The 16,396-nt window shown below is 35.9% G+C and overlaps 1 pseudogene; it reads right to left on the reverse strand.

Annotated features, from left to right (window-relative positions):
- Positions 1 to 11,845: 11,845 nt before the first annotated feature.
- On the reverse strand, positions 11,846 to 13,660 carry LOC102730383 (trifunctional enzyme subunit beta, mitochondrial-like; annotated as a pseudogene).
- Between the last annotated feature and the right edge of the window lie 2,736 nt (positions 13,661 to 16,396).

Here is a 16,396-nt window from a genome sequence, read left to right on the forward strand (position 1 = left end):
TTTAACCAAATGTATCCTAGAAATATTACTTATCATAGATAGCTACACATCAATATATTTATGCACACTATCGAAAAGTAATTTTAATGTTACAAAACAAACACAGAATACCACAGTGTATAAAGATTTATTCTCAAGTTCAATAGGTAATTGATACTGCTCTTCTTTGTGGCCAAAGTAGCTATATTTATTATTAAGAGATGGTTACCTATCTTGTTGGTATTAACAAGTTATGATTAATTGTGGAATGGTTTATTTTACAAAAGACATTTTTAAATACTTTTGAAAAATCTAGGAAAAAGCCCATACAACTGCAACAGTTAACACTGCTGTGAAATTTTAAGAATGGATAAATTCTGCGGAGTTGCTGGTTTCATTATACCATCTGTTCAATCTATTTTTCAAACAATCTGTTTTAATACATTACTAAATATGTCTCCAAAACCCGTATTCCACCCTCAGTAAAACATAGGAGATTTCTTAGTGTGAAAACAACTTTGTTACAACTTTATTAACTTAAATCCAGAATATGGCAATTAGCTCCGACCTGGTAAAATTCATATTCTTATTACCTTTAAGTAGATAGTGTTTATTACTTTGTTTCTTTTCACTGTTTGAAGAGTCATTTTCTGTTATATTTCATCTGCTGTGAATATTCTATTTTTTGCACTAAGCAATAATATCTAAGTCACAGTTCTGCTTTCCAAATTTCATTAGAGAGGATGTTTTGAGAAAAGCTCTGACACTGGTACACTGGAACATGGGACATAGAGTTAAATCATGTTCCTTTTTCCCACTTGAATCTGTGCCTAACAGAAATCCTGGGCGGCATATAACTTGAATGACTAGAGTATGATCTCTCTCAACAATCTTCAACACATTATGAATTTTCACAAAAGAGTGTAAGACATTTGCATTCAAAATACTGAGTTACTTTATTAGGCATTATATTATTTTCCTATGGCTGCTGTAACAAATTACCATAAGCTTCCTGACTTAAAACAACAGAAAATTATTTTCTCACAGTTCTGGAGGATAGAAGTCTGAAATTAAGGTGCCAGCAAGACTATGGTTCCTCCAAAGTTTCTTTGGGTATGTCTTTCCTTCCCTCTTCTAGATTCTGGTGGCTCTGGGTATTCCTTGGTTTGTGGCTATTTAAATCCAATTTCTGCCTCGGTCACATACATGGACTAAATCCCTCTTGACAATTGTGTACAATGCCTGTTATACATTTTTGGATTACATTTGCTGATATTTTGTTGAGAATTTTGCATCTATGTTTATGAGAGATACTGGTCTGTAGTTTTCCTTTCATGAAATGTGTTTGTTTTTTGATGATCCTGGCATCATAGAATCAGTTAGAAAGTGTTCCCTCTGCTTTTATTTTCTGAGACAGGACTTAGAGAATTAGTATAATTTCTTCCTTAAATGTTTGGTAGAATTCATCAGTGACTGTATCTGGGCCTGATGTTTTCTTTTTTAGAAGGTTATTAGTTATTGATTCAATTACTTTTAAAATATAGTCCTATTCATATTTTCTATTTTTCCTTGTGTGAATTTTGGCAGTTTCTGCTTTCAAAGAATTGGTCCTCTTAATTTAAGGTATCTAGTTTGTGGACATGGAGTGTCCATAATATTCCTTTTTTATCTTTCTAGTGTCCACTGAAGATGTAGTGATAGACTCTCTTTCATTTCTGATATCAGCAATTTGTGTCTTCTCTCTTTCTACTTGGATAACCTGGTGAAAGTTTGGATTTCCCCACATAATATAGTCCGCTGACTCCTATCTTAGACCCTTGAGGAACAAAGGTTGAGAAATATGTTTTTGTGGGAATGTTCTGGAATTATATAATTTAAATGAGGCATAAACATTAGTACTTAATAAATTTTCTGTCCCTTACTTTTCCTCCCTTTCTTTTCCACTCTTTACTTTTCCAGCTCCTTACAATTAGTTTTAATTATGCCCCCTCACTAAAGACACAATTCATTCCATTTCCTAAGACATTCATGGCTGACAATGCTTGTGCTTAAGCTCCTCTAGACCCTCCATTCAGTGGGTTAGGGATTAGTCACTCTTTTAGGGACCAGTTTTTCTTGCTTCCTTTCAGACTTCTTTTCTCATGAAATAGTAAAATATGTTCTGCTATTTTAATATCAATTCAAACATTGCTGTAAGCAGCAATTTCAATAGCTCAAATACTTCTAATAGCCTAGTCCAGGGTTACCTTTTATGAGCTCAACAAAGGAGAAATATGTACTTTTAGTGGAGTTTTGTATTTATTCACCAACAGTGGGAGTGTATAGGGGATTATGCTTTCTTTGCTTGTATATGTGATTTAACCAAAAGTCAAGGCACCTACTAGTATTCACAAGTCCCTTTCGGCCAGGGTAGTGTGGGTGGGCATTATAGGGACAGTGGACTCACTTTTGCAATTTAAATATAACACGATACCTTCCATTTTACCCATTCTATTTGGCAGCTTGTAAATACAGAGTTTTTGTGGGGGTTTTTTGTTTTTGTTTTTGGATTTTTCCTCCCCAACTTCTTCCCAAATTAGCACCTGTGTTAAGAGGGAAGCTTACCTGTCTCCACTGCAAAGGGAAAGTGGCTTTAGATCCATGTGTCTGTCCTTTTTCTGTCCTATGTGTCTTTGGTAATTTCTGTAACAATGTATCATATTAAATACCAGGTCCCCTGCCAGCTTTAACTGGCTAGCTCTTGCTGGCACTGCTGGACTTCTTTGATACAGTCACAACCTCTGTTGTATTTTATGGCTTTCCCTACACTTTCAGTCACCTTTCCCATTCCTGCGGTAAAGGACCTTTACAATGGCAGGTCCACTGACTCTCTGTGTCTCCCACAGAGAGCACACAGGAAAAGCTCTAATCTAAATTGCAGGGGCTTAGAAAATAGTGGGCATAACCCCTGGTGGCACATGTCTCTGTTGGGTCTGCTCCAGATTATTGTAAAAACCAGTCTTCTGGAATCCAAAATGAGAACAGGAAAAACATCTATTGTTCTATTTCGTTCAGGCAGCCATAGCAAAATATCACAGATTGGGTGTCTTACACCACAGAAATGTATTTCCTCACAGTTCTGAGGAACTAGAACTTGGCTGGAAGTTCAAGATCAGGGTATCAGCAGAGTTGATTTCTCCTGAGGCCTCTCTCCTTAGCTTATATAAATAGCCTCCCTCTTGCTGCCTCCAGTTTGTCATAGATGTTTTCCCCTCTGTGTCAGGGTACCCCTGATGTCTCTTTGTGTGTCCAAATTTTCTCTTGTTATAAAGTCACCAGTGAGATTGGTTTGAGGCCCACCCTAATGGTCTCATTTTAACTTAATTGTCTCTTTAGAGGTCTCATCTTCAGATATGGTCACATGCTGAGGTACTGATTAGGAAGGACTTCAGTATATGAATTTGGGGGAACACAATGCAGTGCATAACTATCTATCTATCTATCTATCTATCTATCTATCTATCTATCATCTATCATCTCTATCATCTATCTATCCCTCCATCCATCTATCATCTATCTAATCATTTCTATTCTATCCTAACTGAAGGTGTTTTGATCTAAAAAGGAACTTTTCCTTTCACCTACCTCCATTCTTTTCCTTGTCTTACTCTAAGACACTAGATTTAAAAAAAAATTCTCCTTTTCTTCCTTTTGATTTCCTGTGTCATAGCCTCCTCTTTCCAGTCACTTGGGAACATGAAGATAGGGGAATTTAAAATATATACTGACAATATTATTGTACTTATGCATCTCCTCTTCTTGCAAATAAAACATCATATATGTATTATATTAAAACATATATATTTATATGTATAATAGTCCTTGTATTTATAAAATATTTCTGATACTTTCTGAAATAATATAAATAGTGGAAAACAAATATATTAGCAATCTACAAACCATAGTAAACTGCAGATATAAATTTTAAGCAAGCAATAAAAATGGTATTTTAAAACTTTTTGGTGCTTTTAACATTTTTAAAACCCCAACAATTCTTTGCTTTATAATATGAAAAATCACTATAGATTATATCAAATAATTCTTCAAATCTCAAGAGGAATTACACATTTTCCCCTTGAGTAGATAAATGTTCATCTTAATCTCCTGGGTATGATTTCCTATAGTAATCTCCACTTCTCCCACATCTCAATGGTATCTTTAAACATAGTTTAAAGTTTTTAATACACTGTGAATTTCAGTAATTGAGTTTGCCTCAAACACTGAATTACATTATGTGAGAATATGTACAAGGAGGATTAAAAATAACAAAGAGGATTTTAAATACATAAAGCTATCAGATCTAACTCTACCTCAGAATTTTCATCTTTATTGTTAAGTTGTTAATATTGTGCAAATGCCTTAAACTTAGTGTAGCTTAATAAGAAAAATATTCTCATCCTGTTAAGGATAAAATTAATTCAGCTTAAATGATGGCAGATTCATTTAAATAATAATTTGACTACAAACTTAGAGAAAATATAGTTTCAAAATGGGTAAGGTTTTGAATCCAGACTAACATTAAAACAAACCAAAAAGACTTTACCCAAGAAGACAGATTGAAGACACAACGATCAGTCTATATTGAAGTAATAATTTCTGTATAAAATGTTTTTAATATCATATTACCAAACATTCCTAGATTTTACATAACACTTTCAATGTACCTAAACCAGAGAAGATACAAAATCACACAGATTACTTATTCTTTACCTATTTCTAAAGTACAGAGTTGTCATAATTGGGTAGTAGGAATCAAATAAGTTAATCACGGTTTAACAAAAGATAACAGGGTTTTCAGCATCTTATAAATGACCAACAAGGAATCATTTGTGCTAAGGTGTGCCATATGCAAGTCCTGTTGCAACAGAGATGTATATCAATAGCTAGATAAATGGATAGATAGAGATAGATTAATGGATAGGTAGGTAAGTAGGCAGCAGAAAGATAACAAATGGTTGGATAGATAAATATGTAAAAAGAAACTGAAGCAATATATTCTTTGAAAATGTCTTAGGAATTTAGTATTTATAAATCCTAAATACTTAAATATGTGAAAAAGATAAGAGGAAACAGCCAGGTGCTGGTGACGTTTTATTGTTGTTTTTTTTCCCCCACATTTGGGATTTAGAACTGTTTTCACTGAAAAGTAGAAAGATATAAAGACTAAAATTGACCACAATATAATTTACAGAGACCTTATTTCTCAAGTCTTTAGTTCTGTTAAGAAAACTTTTTGTCAAGTAATTGTTCTCCAATAATGTGAGAGCTATTAATTTATAAATGACCATCTTCCCCTAAATTTGTCATTCCTTTTTTCATTGAACTACCAGTAGTTTCCTTAATCACATAGCACTTCTTATTAGTGAAATAAATAGGTTTTATATTTTCTGATGGACTAGCTAGCATCCATAAAAAAGGCAAGGAAGGAATGTCCACCTTTCCTTTGGGGCAATTACATAGATTGTCACCAGCAAGCATGTGCTCTCCAGGCTTCCTGAAATATTGATTGCAGTAATGGGTTTTTAACTGATGTGTCATTTTTCCACAAGACAAATTAAAGATCTCAAGAACAGGCTGACTAATCTCTGCATAGGTGTTCTAGAGACTATTGATGCGATGTGTCTTATGGCAAAAAGAAAAACTTCAGAGGAATATAGAGGTCTTCCAAATCTTACTAAAACAGAGACTTTGGCAATCAGTTGACCTCCTCAACACCATATCCTGGGAAATTCCCTGGTTGCTGCCTCCTCTACTTTCAAGCTAAATCAAACAATTCACACTCCTCTTTATCTCTTCCCCAATACTGCATTTATTTAATATAACCTCCATGCCCAGCATGAGGTTTTTTCCCTCCCCTTCACCTCTTAAAACTGCTTTTTATTTTCTCTTACATATGTGATTTTTAAAAATGTGTTGTTATATTAGGAATTTATTTTGTTCAGAGCAGTTTGAGTTTCCTCCAAAATTGAGGGGAAGGTACAGAGGTTTCCCATACAATCCCTGCCCCACACACGTAGAGCCTCTCCCATTATCAACATCTCTCACTGAGTAGTACTTTTGTTAAAATTGGTGAACCTACACTGACACATCATAATTACCCAAAGCCCATAGTTTACATTATGATTCATTCTTGGTGTTGTACATGCTAGCTATGGATTTGGGTAAGTGTATAATACCATGTATCCATTATTATGATATGAAACAGAGCATTTTCACTGCCCTAAAATCCTCTCTGCTCCACCTATTCATTCTTCTCTTCCCTCTCCCCACCTGCAACCCCTAATCTTTTTTTTACTATCTCCATTGTATTTGCCTTTTCCAGAATGTCATAGAGTTGTAACCATGCAGTATATAGACTTTTCAGATGGTCTTCTTTCACTTAGCAATATGCTTTTAAGTTTAATCCATGTTTTTCATCTCTGATAGCTCATTTCTTTTCAGCACTGAGTAATATTTCATTGTCAGGTATAACAGTTTATATATCCATTCACTTAATGAGGACATCTCGGTTGCTTCCAAATTTTGTTAATTATTTATAAAGCTGTTATACACATCTATGTGCAAGCTTTTGTGTGGATATAGTAACTTTTCAAATCTTTCAGGTGAATGCCAGGGGGTATGATTACTGGATCATTTGGTTAAGAGGAAACCTCCAAACCATCTTTCCAAGTAGCTGTACCGCCACTAGCAATGAATTATTCATGTTGTTCCACATTCTCACCAGTATTTGCTGTTTAGTGTTCTGAATTTTGGTTATCTAATAGGTTTGTAGTGGTATCTCATTTTAATTTGCATTTCCTTGATGACATGATATGGATCATCTTTCATATGCTCATTTGCCATCTGTATACCTTTTTTGGGAATACCTAATAAGGTCTTCAACCCATTTTTTAATCAAGTTGTCTGTTTCATTACTGTTGAGTGTTCTTTGTGTATTTTGGGTAATAGTCCTTTATCAGATGTTTTTCTTACAAATATTTGCTCCCAATCTAAAGCTTAGTCTTCTTGTTCTCTTGACATGGTCTTTCACAGAGCAGGAGTTTGTAAATTTAATGACGTACTGTTTATCAATTATGTTTTTCATGGATCAAGCCTTTAGTGTTGCATCTAAAAAGTTATCATCATACCCAAGGTATACTAACTTTTATGTTACCTATACTTAGATATGTAATGTGTTTTCAGTTAATTTTTGTGAAGGGTGCAAGGTCTGTGTCTAGATTCTTTTTTTTTTTTTTTGCATATGGATGTCCAGTTGTTCCAGCACCAATTGTTGAAGAGATGGTCTTTGCTCCATAGTACTGCCTTTGTTCATTTATAAAAAAATCAGTCAACTATATTATGTGGGTCTCCTTCCATGCTCTCTGTTTTGTTCCACTGATCAATTTCCTGTTTTTTGTTTTTTGTTTTTTTTTCCCACCGATTTCATGCTTCCTTAAGTACTATAGATTATAGAAAGCCTTGAAGTCAGGTAGTGTCATTCTCCACCTTTGTTCTTCAATATTTTGTTGGCTATGCGGGGTTTTTGAGTCCCCGTATGAACTTTAGAATTAGCTTGTCCATATCCACAAAATAACTTGCTGAGATTTTGTTTGGGATTGCATTGAAATTATAGATCACGATGGGAAGAGTGAACATACTGACAATATGGAGTCTTCCTGTACATGAACATGGACCATCTCTCCATTTATTTTTTCTTTTATATTGTTCACCAGTGTGTTATAGGTTTCCTCATATAGATCTTATACATATTTTATTAGATTTATAACTACTTCATTTTTTTAGTGCTAATGTAAATGGCATTGTATTCTTAATTTCAAATTCTACTCATTTAACTACCTGTTCTACTTGTTTAACTACTACTACTATAATCTACTTGCTGATATATAGGAAAGCAACTGACTTTTGTACAGTAATGTCTACTCTCCAACCTTATTATAATCATTTATTAGTTTTAGGAATTTTTTGCCAATTCTTTCAGATTTTTACACAGATGATCATGCCATCTACAAAGATAATCTTATTTCTTCCTTTCGAATCTATATGTCCTTTATTTCCTATTCCTGTCTTACTGTATTAGCTAGAACTTCCAGAATAATGTTTTAAAAAGAATGGTGAAAGGAAACATCCTTGCTTTGTTCTGATCTTAGTGGGAAATCTTTTAGTTTCTCATTAAGTATGATGTTAGCTGTAGGGTTTTTGTAGATACTTATTAAGTTGAGGATGTTTGGCTCTATTTCTAGCTCACTGAGAGTTTTTTTAATAAATGGTGGTTGAATTTTAGCAAATACCTCTTCTACATCTATTGATACAATCATGTGATTTTGCTTTTTTGGTCCACTGACGGATTGGATTAATTGGCTTTTGCATTTCTAAACCTGTCTTGCATACCTGGGATAAATCCCACTTGGTTGTATAATTCTTTTTATACATTGATGGATTTCACTTGCTAATATTTTGTTGAGGATTCTTGATCATGAGAGATATTGGTCTGTTTTTTTCTTGTAGTATCTTTATTTGGTTTTATTATTAGGGTGATGCTGGCCACAAAGAATAAATTAGGAAGTATTCCCTCTACTTTCATCCTCCAAAAAACATTGTATAGAATTGGTATAATTTATTCCCTAATTTTTTTTTTTTAAGATTTTATTTATTTATTTGAGAGAGAGAGAACACAAGCAGGGGAAGCAGCAGGCAGAGGGAGAGGGAGAAACAGGCTCCCCGCTGAGCAGAGAGCCCAATGTGGGCCTCAATCCCAGGACCTTTGGATCATGACTTGAGCTGAAGGCAGATGCTTAACCAACTGAGCCACCCAGGTGCCCCATTCCTTAAGTGTTTGGTGTAATTCATCAGTGAACCCATCTGGGCCTGGTGCTTCCTGTTTTAGAAGGTTGTGAAACATTAATTCAATTTCTTCAATAGATATAGGGCTATTCTATTGTCTATTTCTCTTGTGTGAGTTTTGGCAAATTATGTGTTTAAAGGAATTGGCCCAGGGCACCTGCGTGGCCAGGGTCAAGTCCCACATCAGGCTCTCTGCTCAGTGAGGAGTCTGCTTCTCCCTCTGACCCTCCCCCCTCTCATGCTTTCTCTCTTTCAAATAAATAAAGAAAATCTTAAAAAAAAAAGAAAAGAAAAGAATTGGCCCATTTCATCTAGGTTTCCAAATTTCTGGGCATGGCATTGTTCATATTATTCCTTTACTATTCTTTTAATGTTTATGGGGTCTGTAGTGATGTCCCTTCTTTCATTTTTGATATTAACAATTTGTGTCCTCCCTTTTTCTCTTAGTTAGCCTAGCTAAAGACTTACCGATTTATTTTATTTTTTTCAGAGAAACAGCTTTTGGTTTGTTAATTTAATCCATTGATTTCCTCTTTTAAATTCCATTGATTTCTGCTCTAATTATTATTATTTCTTTCCTTCTGCTTTCTTCGAATTTAATTTGCTGTTCTCTTTCTAGTTTCTTAATATGGGAATTTAGATTATTTTAGATCTTTCTTCTTTTCTTATACATACAGTGCTATAAATTACCCCATAAATACTGCTGTAGCTGCATCTCACAAGTTTTGATAAGTTCTTTCATCATTTTCATTTAGGAAAAAAATATTTTTAAATTTCTCTTGAGATTTCTTCCTTGACCTATATATTAAAGGAATACCTGGGAGATATTGTGGGTTCAGTTCCAGACCACTGCAATAAAGCAAATATCACAATAAAGTGAGTCAAATGAAATTTTTAGTTTCCCAATGCATATAGAAGTTATGTTTATACCATATTGTAGTTTATTAAGTGTGCAATAGCGTTATGTCTAAAAAAAATGTACAGACCTTAATTAAAAAATATTTTTTTGCTAAAAAGTGCTAGCCACTATCTGAACTTTCAGTGAGTCATAATCACTGATCACAGATCACCATAGCAAATAAAATAATAATGAAAAAGTTTGAAATACTGTAAAAATTACCAAAATTTGATAGAGAGACACACAGTAAGCAAATGCTGTTGGAAAAAATGGCACCCATACACTTGCTTGATGCAGGGTTGCCACACACTTTCAATTTGTAAAAAATGCATTATCTATGAAGTGCAATAAAATGAAGCAGAATAAAACGAGGCATGTCTGTATTTAGAAGTGTGCTGGTTTGTCTCTACATATTGTGGGATTTTCCTGTTATCTATTATTGATTTCTAGTTTAATTCCACTCTGATCTGACAGTAGACATGGAGGATTTCTTTTCTTCTAAATTTGTTAAGGTGTGTTATATGGGCAAGAATGTGGTCAGTATTGGTGAATCTGAAGCTTGAAAAGAATGTGCATACTGATGTTGTTGTAGGATTTAGTCTATAGATGTCAACTACATCCAGGTGATTAATGGTATTGTGTTCAACTATGCCCTAATATTCTGCCTGCTGGATCTGTCCATTTCTGAGAGAGGGTTCTGGAAGTCTCTAACTATGATAGTGGATTCATCTATTTATCTCTGTAGTTCTATTAGTTTTTGCCTCTCACACTTTGATGCTCTGTTGCTAAGCATATACACATTAAGAATTGTTATGACTTCTTGGGGAATTGATCTCTTTGTCATTACATAATGTCCTTCTTTAACTGTAATAAATTTCTCTTTGAAATCTGCTGTCTGAAATTAATATAGCTATTTCTGCTTTCTTTTGGTATGTATTAGCATAGTGTATTTTCTCCATCCACTTACTTTTAATTTGTATGTCTCTTTATATTTAAACTGTTTTTCTTGTTCACTTCATGAAATTGAGTCTTGTTTTTTATTCACTCTGAGAATCTTTACCATTTAAATGGTGCATTTAGACCATTGGTTTTCCAGTGATTATTGATATATTTGGACTCATATCTACCATATTTGTTATTGTTTTCTATTTGATGCTCCTATACTTTGTTTCTACTCTTACCTTCCCTCTTTTTCTGCCTTTTGTGGTTTTAAATGAGCATTTTATAGATTCAATTTTTTCTCATTTTTTTAGCATATAGCATATATTTTTTGTTTGTCCTAGGGTTTGCAATACATATTTACAGCTAATTTAAGTCCACTTTCAAATGACAGTATACCACGTCATCAGTAGTGTATCTTATTATAAAATAAACCTAATTCCTTCTTGTTCTTTGTATCATTGCTGTCATTCTTTTCACTTATAAATAAGCATACAGAAGCATATATGATATATACATAAGCATATACACTGGAATACATTGTTGGTATTATTATTTTGAAAAATTTATGTTGGATCAATTAAAAGTTTTTATTTTATTCTCACTTATTCCTTTTTTGACGCTCTTCCTTTATGTAGATCTGAGTTTCTGACCTATATTATTTTCATTGTCTCTAAAAAACTTTTTTTAGAGATAATACCTCTCCACTTATTTAGATTCTGGATTATCTTTTCATAATTAAGTGAATTTAGGCACACTGGTTTGTATTTCATAGAAAACAGTTATCTTTACATTACATATAAGAATTTGCAAATTTTACAAAGATGATTCCAAATCTCAGCTAACCTCTCCCCCAAACTGCAACCACTCATTTAGTCTTTAATGAAAATAAAGACCAAAAAAAATGCCTAAGCCTATCACTATGTGAGATTCTGGTGGCTAAGTAATCCCTGAAAGAGCAGTAAGCCATGATTATTGGAAAGCTCAGAATACTAGTGAGCCTTAACTGCAAAGCATTTAACAGAGGGCCACAAATTTTGTTTTCCTAAGAGGAGCTAGAAATTATAGATATCATTTAGTAATGCACTGAAATGTCATTACCTAGTGTGAGTATTGCACAGAAACTCCAGGTCACCTCTTCCTGATCTATTATTTTGCATAAGCTTCTACTATCATAGCACGGTCCTGCTCTCCAGATGTATAGGCAGTCACTAAGGAATACTGGCCTCCTTCTTTCTGTAATCTGTTGGCAGGTTCCATGACCAACCTGCAGCCAGTGGCTCCAAATAGGTATCTCAGGGACAGCCATCCACCCCAGCTGTTAAACTTCTTTAAAGCAGGCAATCCAACCTTGGTTTTTCTAAACCATGTATTTTTGTGCAAACAAATCAGAATCCATGGGTTTCAAATTAGCCAAAATCTGACCTGAGAGAACTTCCTGAAATTCAAAAGCATCAATATCAGTTAATCCTGCCTTCTCTAGAACTTCTGGAATAGCATATATTGTCTGAGTAAAAGTTGATCTTTTGGATCCTGAGGTACTTACACAAAATCCCTCAAAAATGCCCTCCATTTATAACCTATGGCCAGAGCTTTTTCATCTGCCATAATCAACACTACTGATTCACCATCGGTCAGGAAAGAAGAATTTGCAGCTGTCGCTATACCACAGGACTTGATGAATGCAGGTTTTTGTTTAGCCATCTGCTCCAGGGACAAAGGATGAATGCAGTTATCTTTGGTAACTGTATCTTTTCTTGGTACTCTTTAGGATACAACATCGCCTGAGTGGCTCAGTCGGTTAAGCATCTGCCTTCAGCTCAGGTCATGATCCCAGGGCCCTGGGATCGAGCCCCGCATTGGGCTCCCTGCTTGGCGGAGAGCCTGCTTCTCCCTCTCCCTCTGCCTGCCATTCTGACTATCTGTGTTCTCTATCTGTCAAATAAATAAATAAAATCTTAAAAAAAAAAAAAGGATACAACATTGGAAAGCAGTCCTTCTTCTTGCGTCCTTATGGTCAGGCTGTGGAGACAAAGTACATACTCATCTTATTTCAGTCAGAAAAAGCAAAGGCAGTGACCAGTTGGACTGCAGAGTGCCCATCGTCTCACCAGAGGGTGCTCAAGTGATAAGAAATTCAATCTGAATTTAGAGGTTAAAGATAGTGGCTGACCCAGAGTCTTGGCCTTATTGAGATCAAGAATCGTTTTCCTCATTTTCCTTGAATGACAAATAAAGATGTCCAACATTAACTCTACACCACCTCCCACAACTGCATCACACTAGCCAGAAACAATCAAGCCAAGGCCTGTGGTCCTGGCTTGGTTGGCAGAGATGCAAGGTAGTATGAGCAGGATTCTTATCAGAGAAGCCAGCTCCAAGGGCAGCTTCTCTATCACATTGCTTGTTTTCACTTCCTGTATAATTGTGCCGAAGATGATATAATCAACAACTTCTTTTGGAACACTGGTCTGATGCATCAAACCCGAAAGTGCTGTTCTAGCCAAATGATGCAGCGTCACATCTCTATATGAAGTGCCTGATAGCAAAGGAGTGCAAACACCATCCACCATCACGATATTCCTTATACGTATTGGGGTTTGACTAAAGTCTTCGATTGATGCCTGGGGCAGCTCACAGCTAGGAGGAACAGCTGACGGTTCTTGCAAAAAATGTGAGGGTTTGTTTGTTCGTTTTGTTTTGTTGGTAGCAGGAAGATTTTTATTTTTAAGATTTTATTTATTTGACAGAGAGAGAGACAGGGAGAGGGGGAACACAAGCAGGGGGAGTGGGAGAGGGAGAAGCAGACTTCCCGCCCAGCAGGGAGCCTGACGAGGGGCTGGATCCCAGGACCCTGGGATCATGACCTGAGCCGAAGGCAGACACTTAACGACTGAGCCACCCAGACGCCCCTGCTCCAGCAGGAAGATTTTTTTTAAACATGTAAGTCAAGATGGAAATCATCCTGAAATCCTCTCACCTTAGTTTCCGCCATTCAGGCTGCTGTCGGGGTAAAGGTCCAGAACCGAGTGACCGGACTCAACAGGACCAAGAGGCAGGGGGCTTAAAAAGGGCCCCTCCCACCAGCCAGCGTCTTGTCGGGCCTCTGGGGTCTGGAGGGCTGCCCGTTGGCTGCCTGACTAAACACCCAGCATCCCTCCATGGGCCTCCTTCCTTCCACTGGGGAAAGAGTCGTTTACACCGCGTCAGCCGGAAATGAAGAGCAGGCGACAGCGCAGCATCAAGAATTTTAGTCGGGAAGTGCTCGGGAGCCTGGTTGAACTGTGCGGCAGGAAGAAAAGTCCTCTGTGGGTAGCCTCAACTTGAAACGTTTGCGCTTCCGTCCTCTTTGCGTGGCCTGCAGCGCAGTTAGCAAGCAGCCTCAGCCACTTCACTGTCTCCAGGATGCTCCACTGCTCAGGTGAGGCCGGCTGAGCGCACCCGAGAGTCCTGGGCAGAATGCCTGCGGAGACCCAGGCGGCCCCCAAACCCCGCCCCCTGTGTAAATAACTGTTAACATTTCTTGCAAGACCCATCTCCTGGACACTCAGTCCTCTATTTCCTGTCTCATAAGAGAACAGAAAGCACTAGGAGAAATTGGTTTTTAGGGATTTTTTTTCTGTGCATCCAGTTGTGAAACAATGACCTTTACCCTTTTCTCCATTTTTATTGTCTGCTTAGAAACTGAGTATATAAATATCTCTTGTTCCCAGAAGCTCACTGGTGAATAGCTTAACATTGTGTGTGTGTGTGTGCGCACGCGCACGTGCCCGTGTGCGCGCACACGTGTGGTGTATGGCGTGGAGTGGAGAGGGGCACAGAGCAGGAAGGTTAAGTTATTCTTGTATTATAAATCTTTACACTTGGTTCCCAGCTCTTGACCCCTTGCTACTCCTAAAATTATGGATCAGATTAATAACAATTCTTTTCATCTCTTGTCTCCAAATAGCTTAGAAATAGACTTTTTTTAAGATTTATTTATTTATTTATTAGAGAGAGAGAGCATGAGAGGGGGGAAGGGCAGAGGGAGAAGCAGACTCCCCGCCAAGCAAGGAGCCCGATGTGGGACTCGATCCTGGGACTCCAGGATCATGACCTGAGCCGAAGGCAGTCGCTTAACCAACTGAGCCACCCAGGCGCCCAGAAATAGACTTTTTAAATATTAAAAGGTTGAACTGCTTTTTCATTGGAGGCAAGACGAAGGAGAGAAGAGAGAAATTCTGAGCATGTCTGTGAACTCAAATCTAATGATTCTGTGATTTCACAAAGGTCAAAACCTATAGTCTCTATGAAACAATGCCTCAGAACATTGTCACCAGGCCTCTGTCCTTGCCCACTATTCTGTTGTCCCAAAATGTACTAGAAACTGGTTAGTAGCAGGTACCAATTACTGAGGAAAGTTTGTTAAAGAATAGGTAAATAATTTAGTCTGTCTACTTACAAAAATGTCATGATGGTGGTGAATAGGTATAATGTTACTATTTATTACTAGAACAGTCATTTAATTTGGGTGAATTTTGGTGTTGTAGAATATATTTCTTGTTTGTTTCATGAAAGTTTAATTTTTAACACAATTTTATTTGCATATCTTTTTGTCTCTTCTTCTAGAGAAATTAAACATTAGTGTTTCTGCCTTATTGATTTGCAAAAAGTAGTACTAGCCAATAGCTCTGCACACTCACCAGTGTCCTATGTCCATTACTTTACTGGACTTCAGGGACCATTTTATGCATTTATCACCCTGTGCTGTTATTCAGCAAAATGCTATGACAATATTTGTATAGCATACAGAGACCTAAAGAACCCTATGTGGTGTTTTTCACTCTGATTGATTTTGGGTATATAACTGCTCTCCGATGGATAAAAAGCAAGAAAGCAATTTTGCTTAACCAAATAGCTCTCAATGAAAGTGATCATTGTATTTCCTTATAGGAAAAGAAAGAAGGTCCAGGGGATTTTTCAGTGATGTCTATTCACTTAATCCCTCACCAAATAAGCTTATAAAAATCAAGGAACTGATTCTTCCCACTCCCAGTACACACATTTTATTTAAACATATGTCGATAATCCACTCACCCAGGAAAAAACAATGAGAAAGATGTATATATGTGATCTTTGTCTAGATGCATATGATCATATTTTAGAAAATAGAAGTCATACTGCATATTTAAGTGTATACATTATAACGTCACTGAGCTAAATATTAGAAACATTTTCATTTTTTCATTAAAATGCATGCTACGGAGTTGTATTAAAATTTATTAAGCTAAGCTATTGTTGAACTATATGCTATTTCTAAATTCTCATAATCACAATAGTGTTTCAGTGAATGTCCTTTTATGTAAGCATATTACTAACTATAGAAGAGAGATTTCTGCAAATGAGTCATTTTATATTTTTTGGCACAGTCACCAATCTTGGTATTAATATTATATTTGATAAATAATTATCTTTTCAAAGGACAAATATAACAATGATGTTTTCACTTGAATTATTTTTATTAAATGCAAAGAAAATAAATTTAGTATGGCTAAGAGTTATATATTTTTATCCATTTAAATTTTGTATACTCATTACCTTTCCCCAGTTTCAACTGGAGCATTCATTGTTTTTATATAACTTAAAATTCTTTTCATAGTCTGCTAGATATGGGACAAATAGTATCCCTCATATTCCTTTTGCTTTTTATGTTTCTGTTAA

Source organism: Leptonychotes weddellii, chromosome 2 (genome assembly GCF_054177405.1).
Source record: "Leptonychotes weddellii isolate Sample4059 chromosome 2, ASM5417740v2, whole genome shotgun sequence".
Taxonomy (NCBI): domain Eukaryota; kingdom Metazoa; phylum Chordata; class Mammalia; order Carnivora; family Phocidae; genus Leptonychotes; species Leptonychotes weddellii.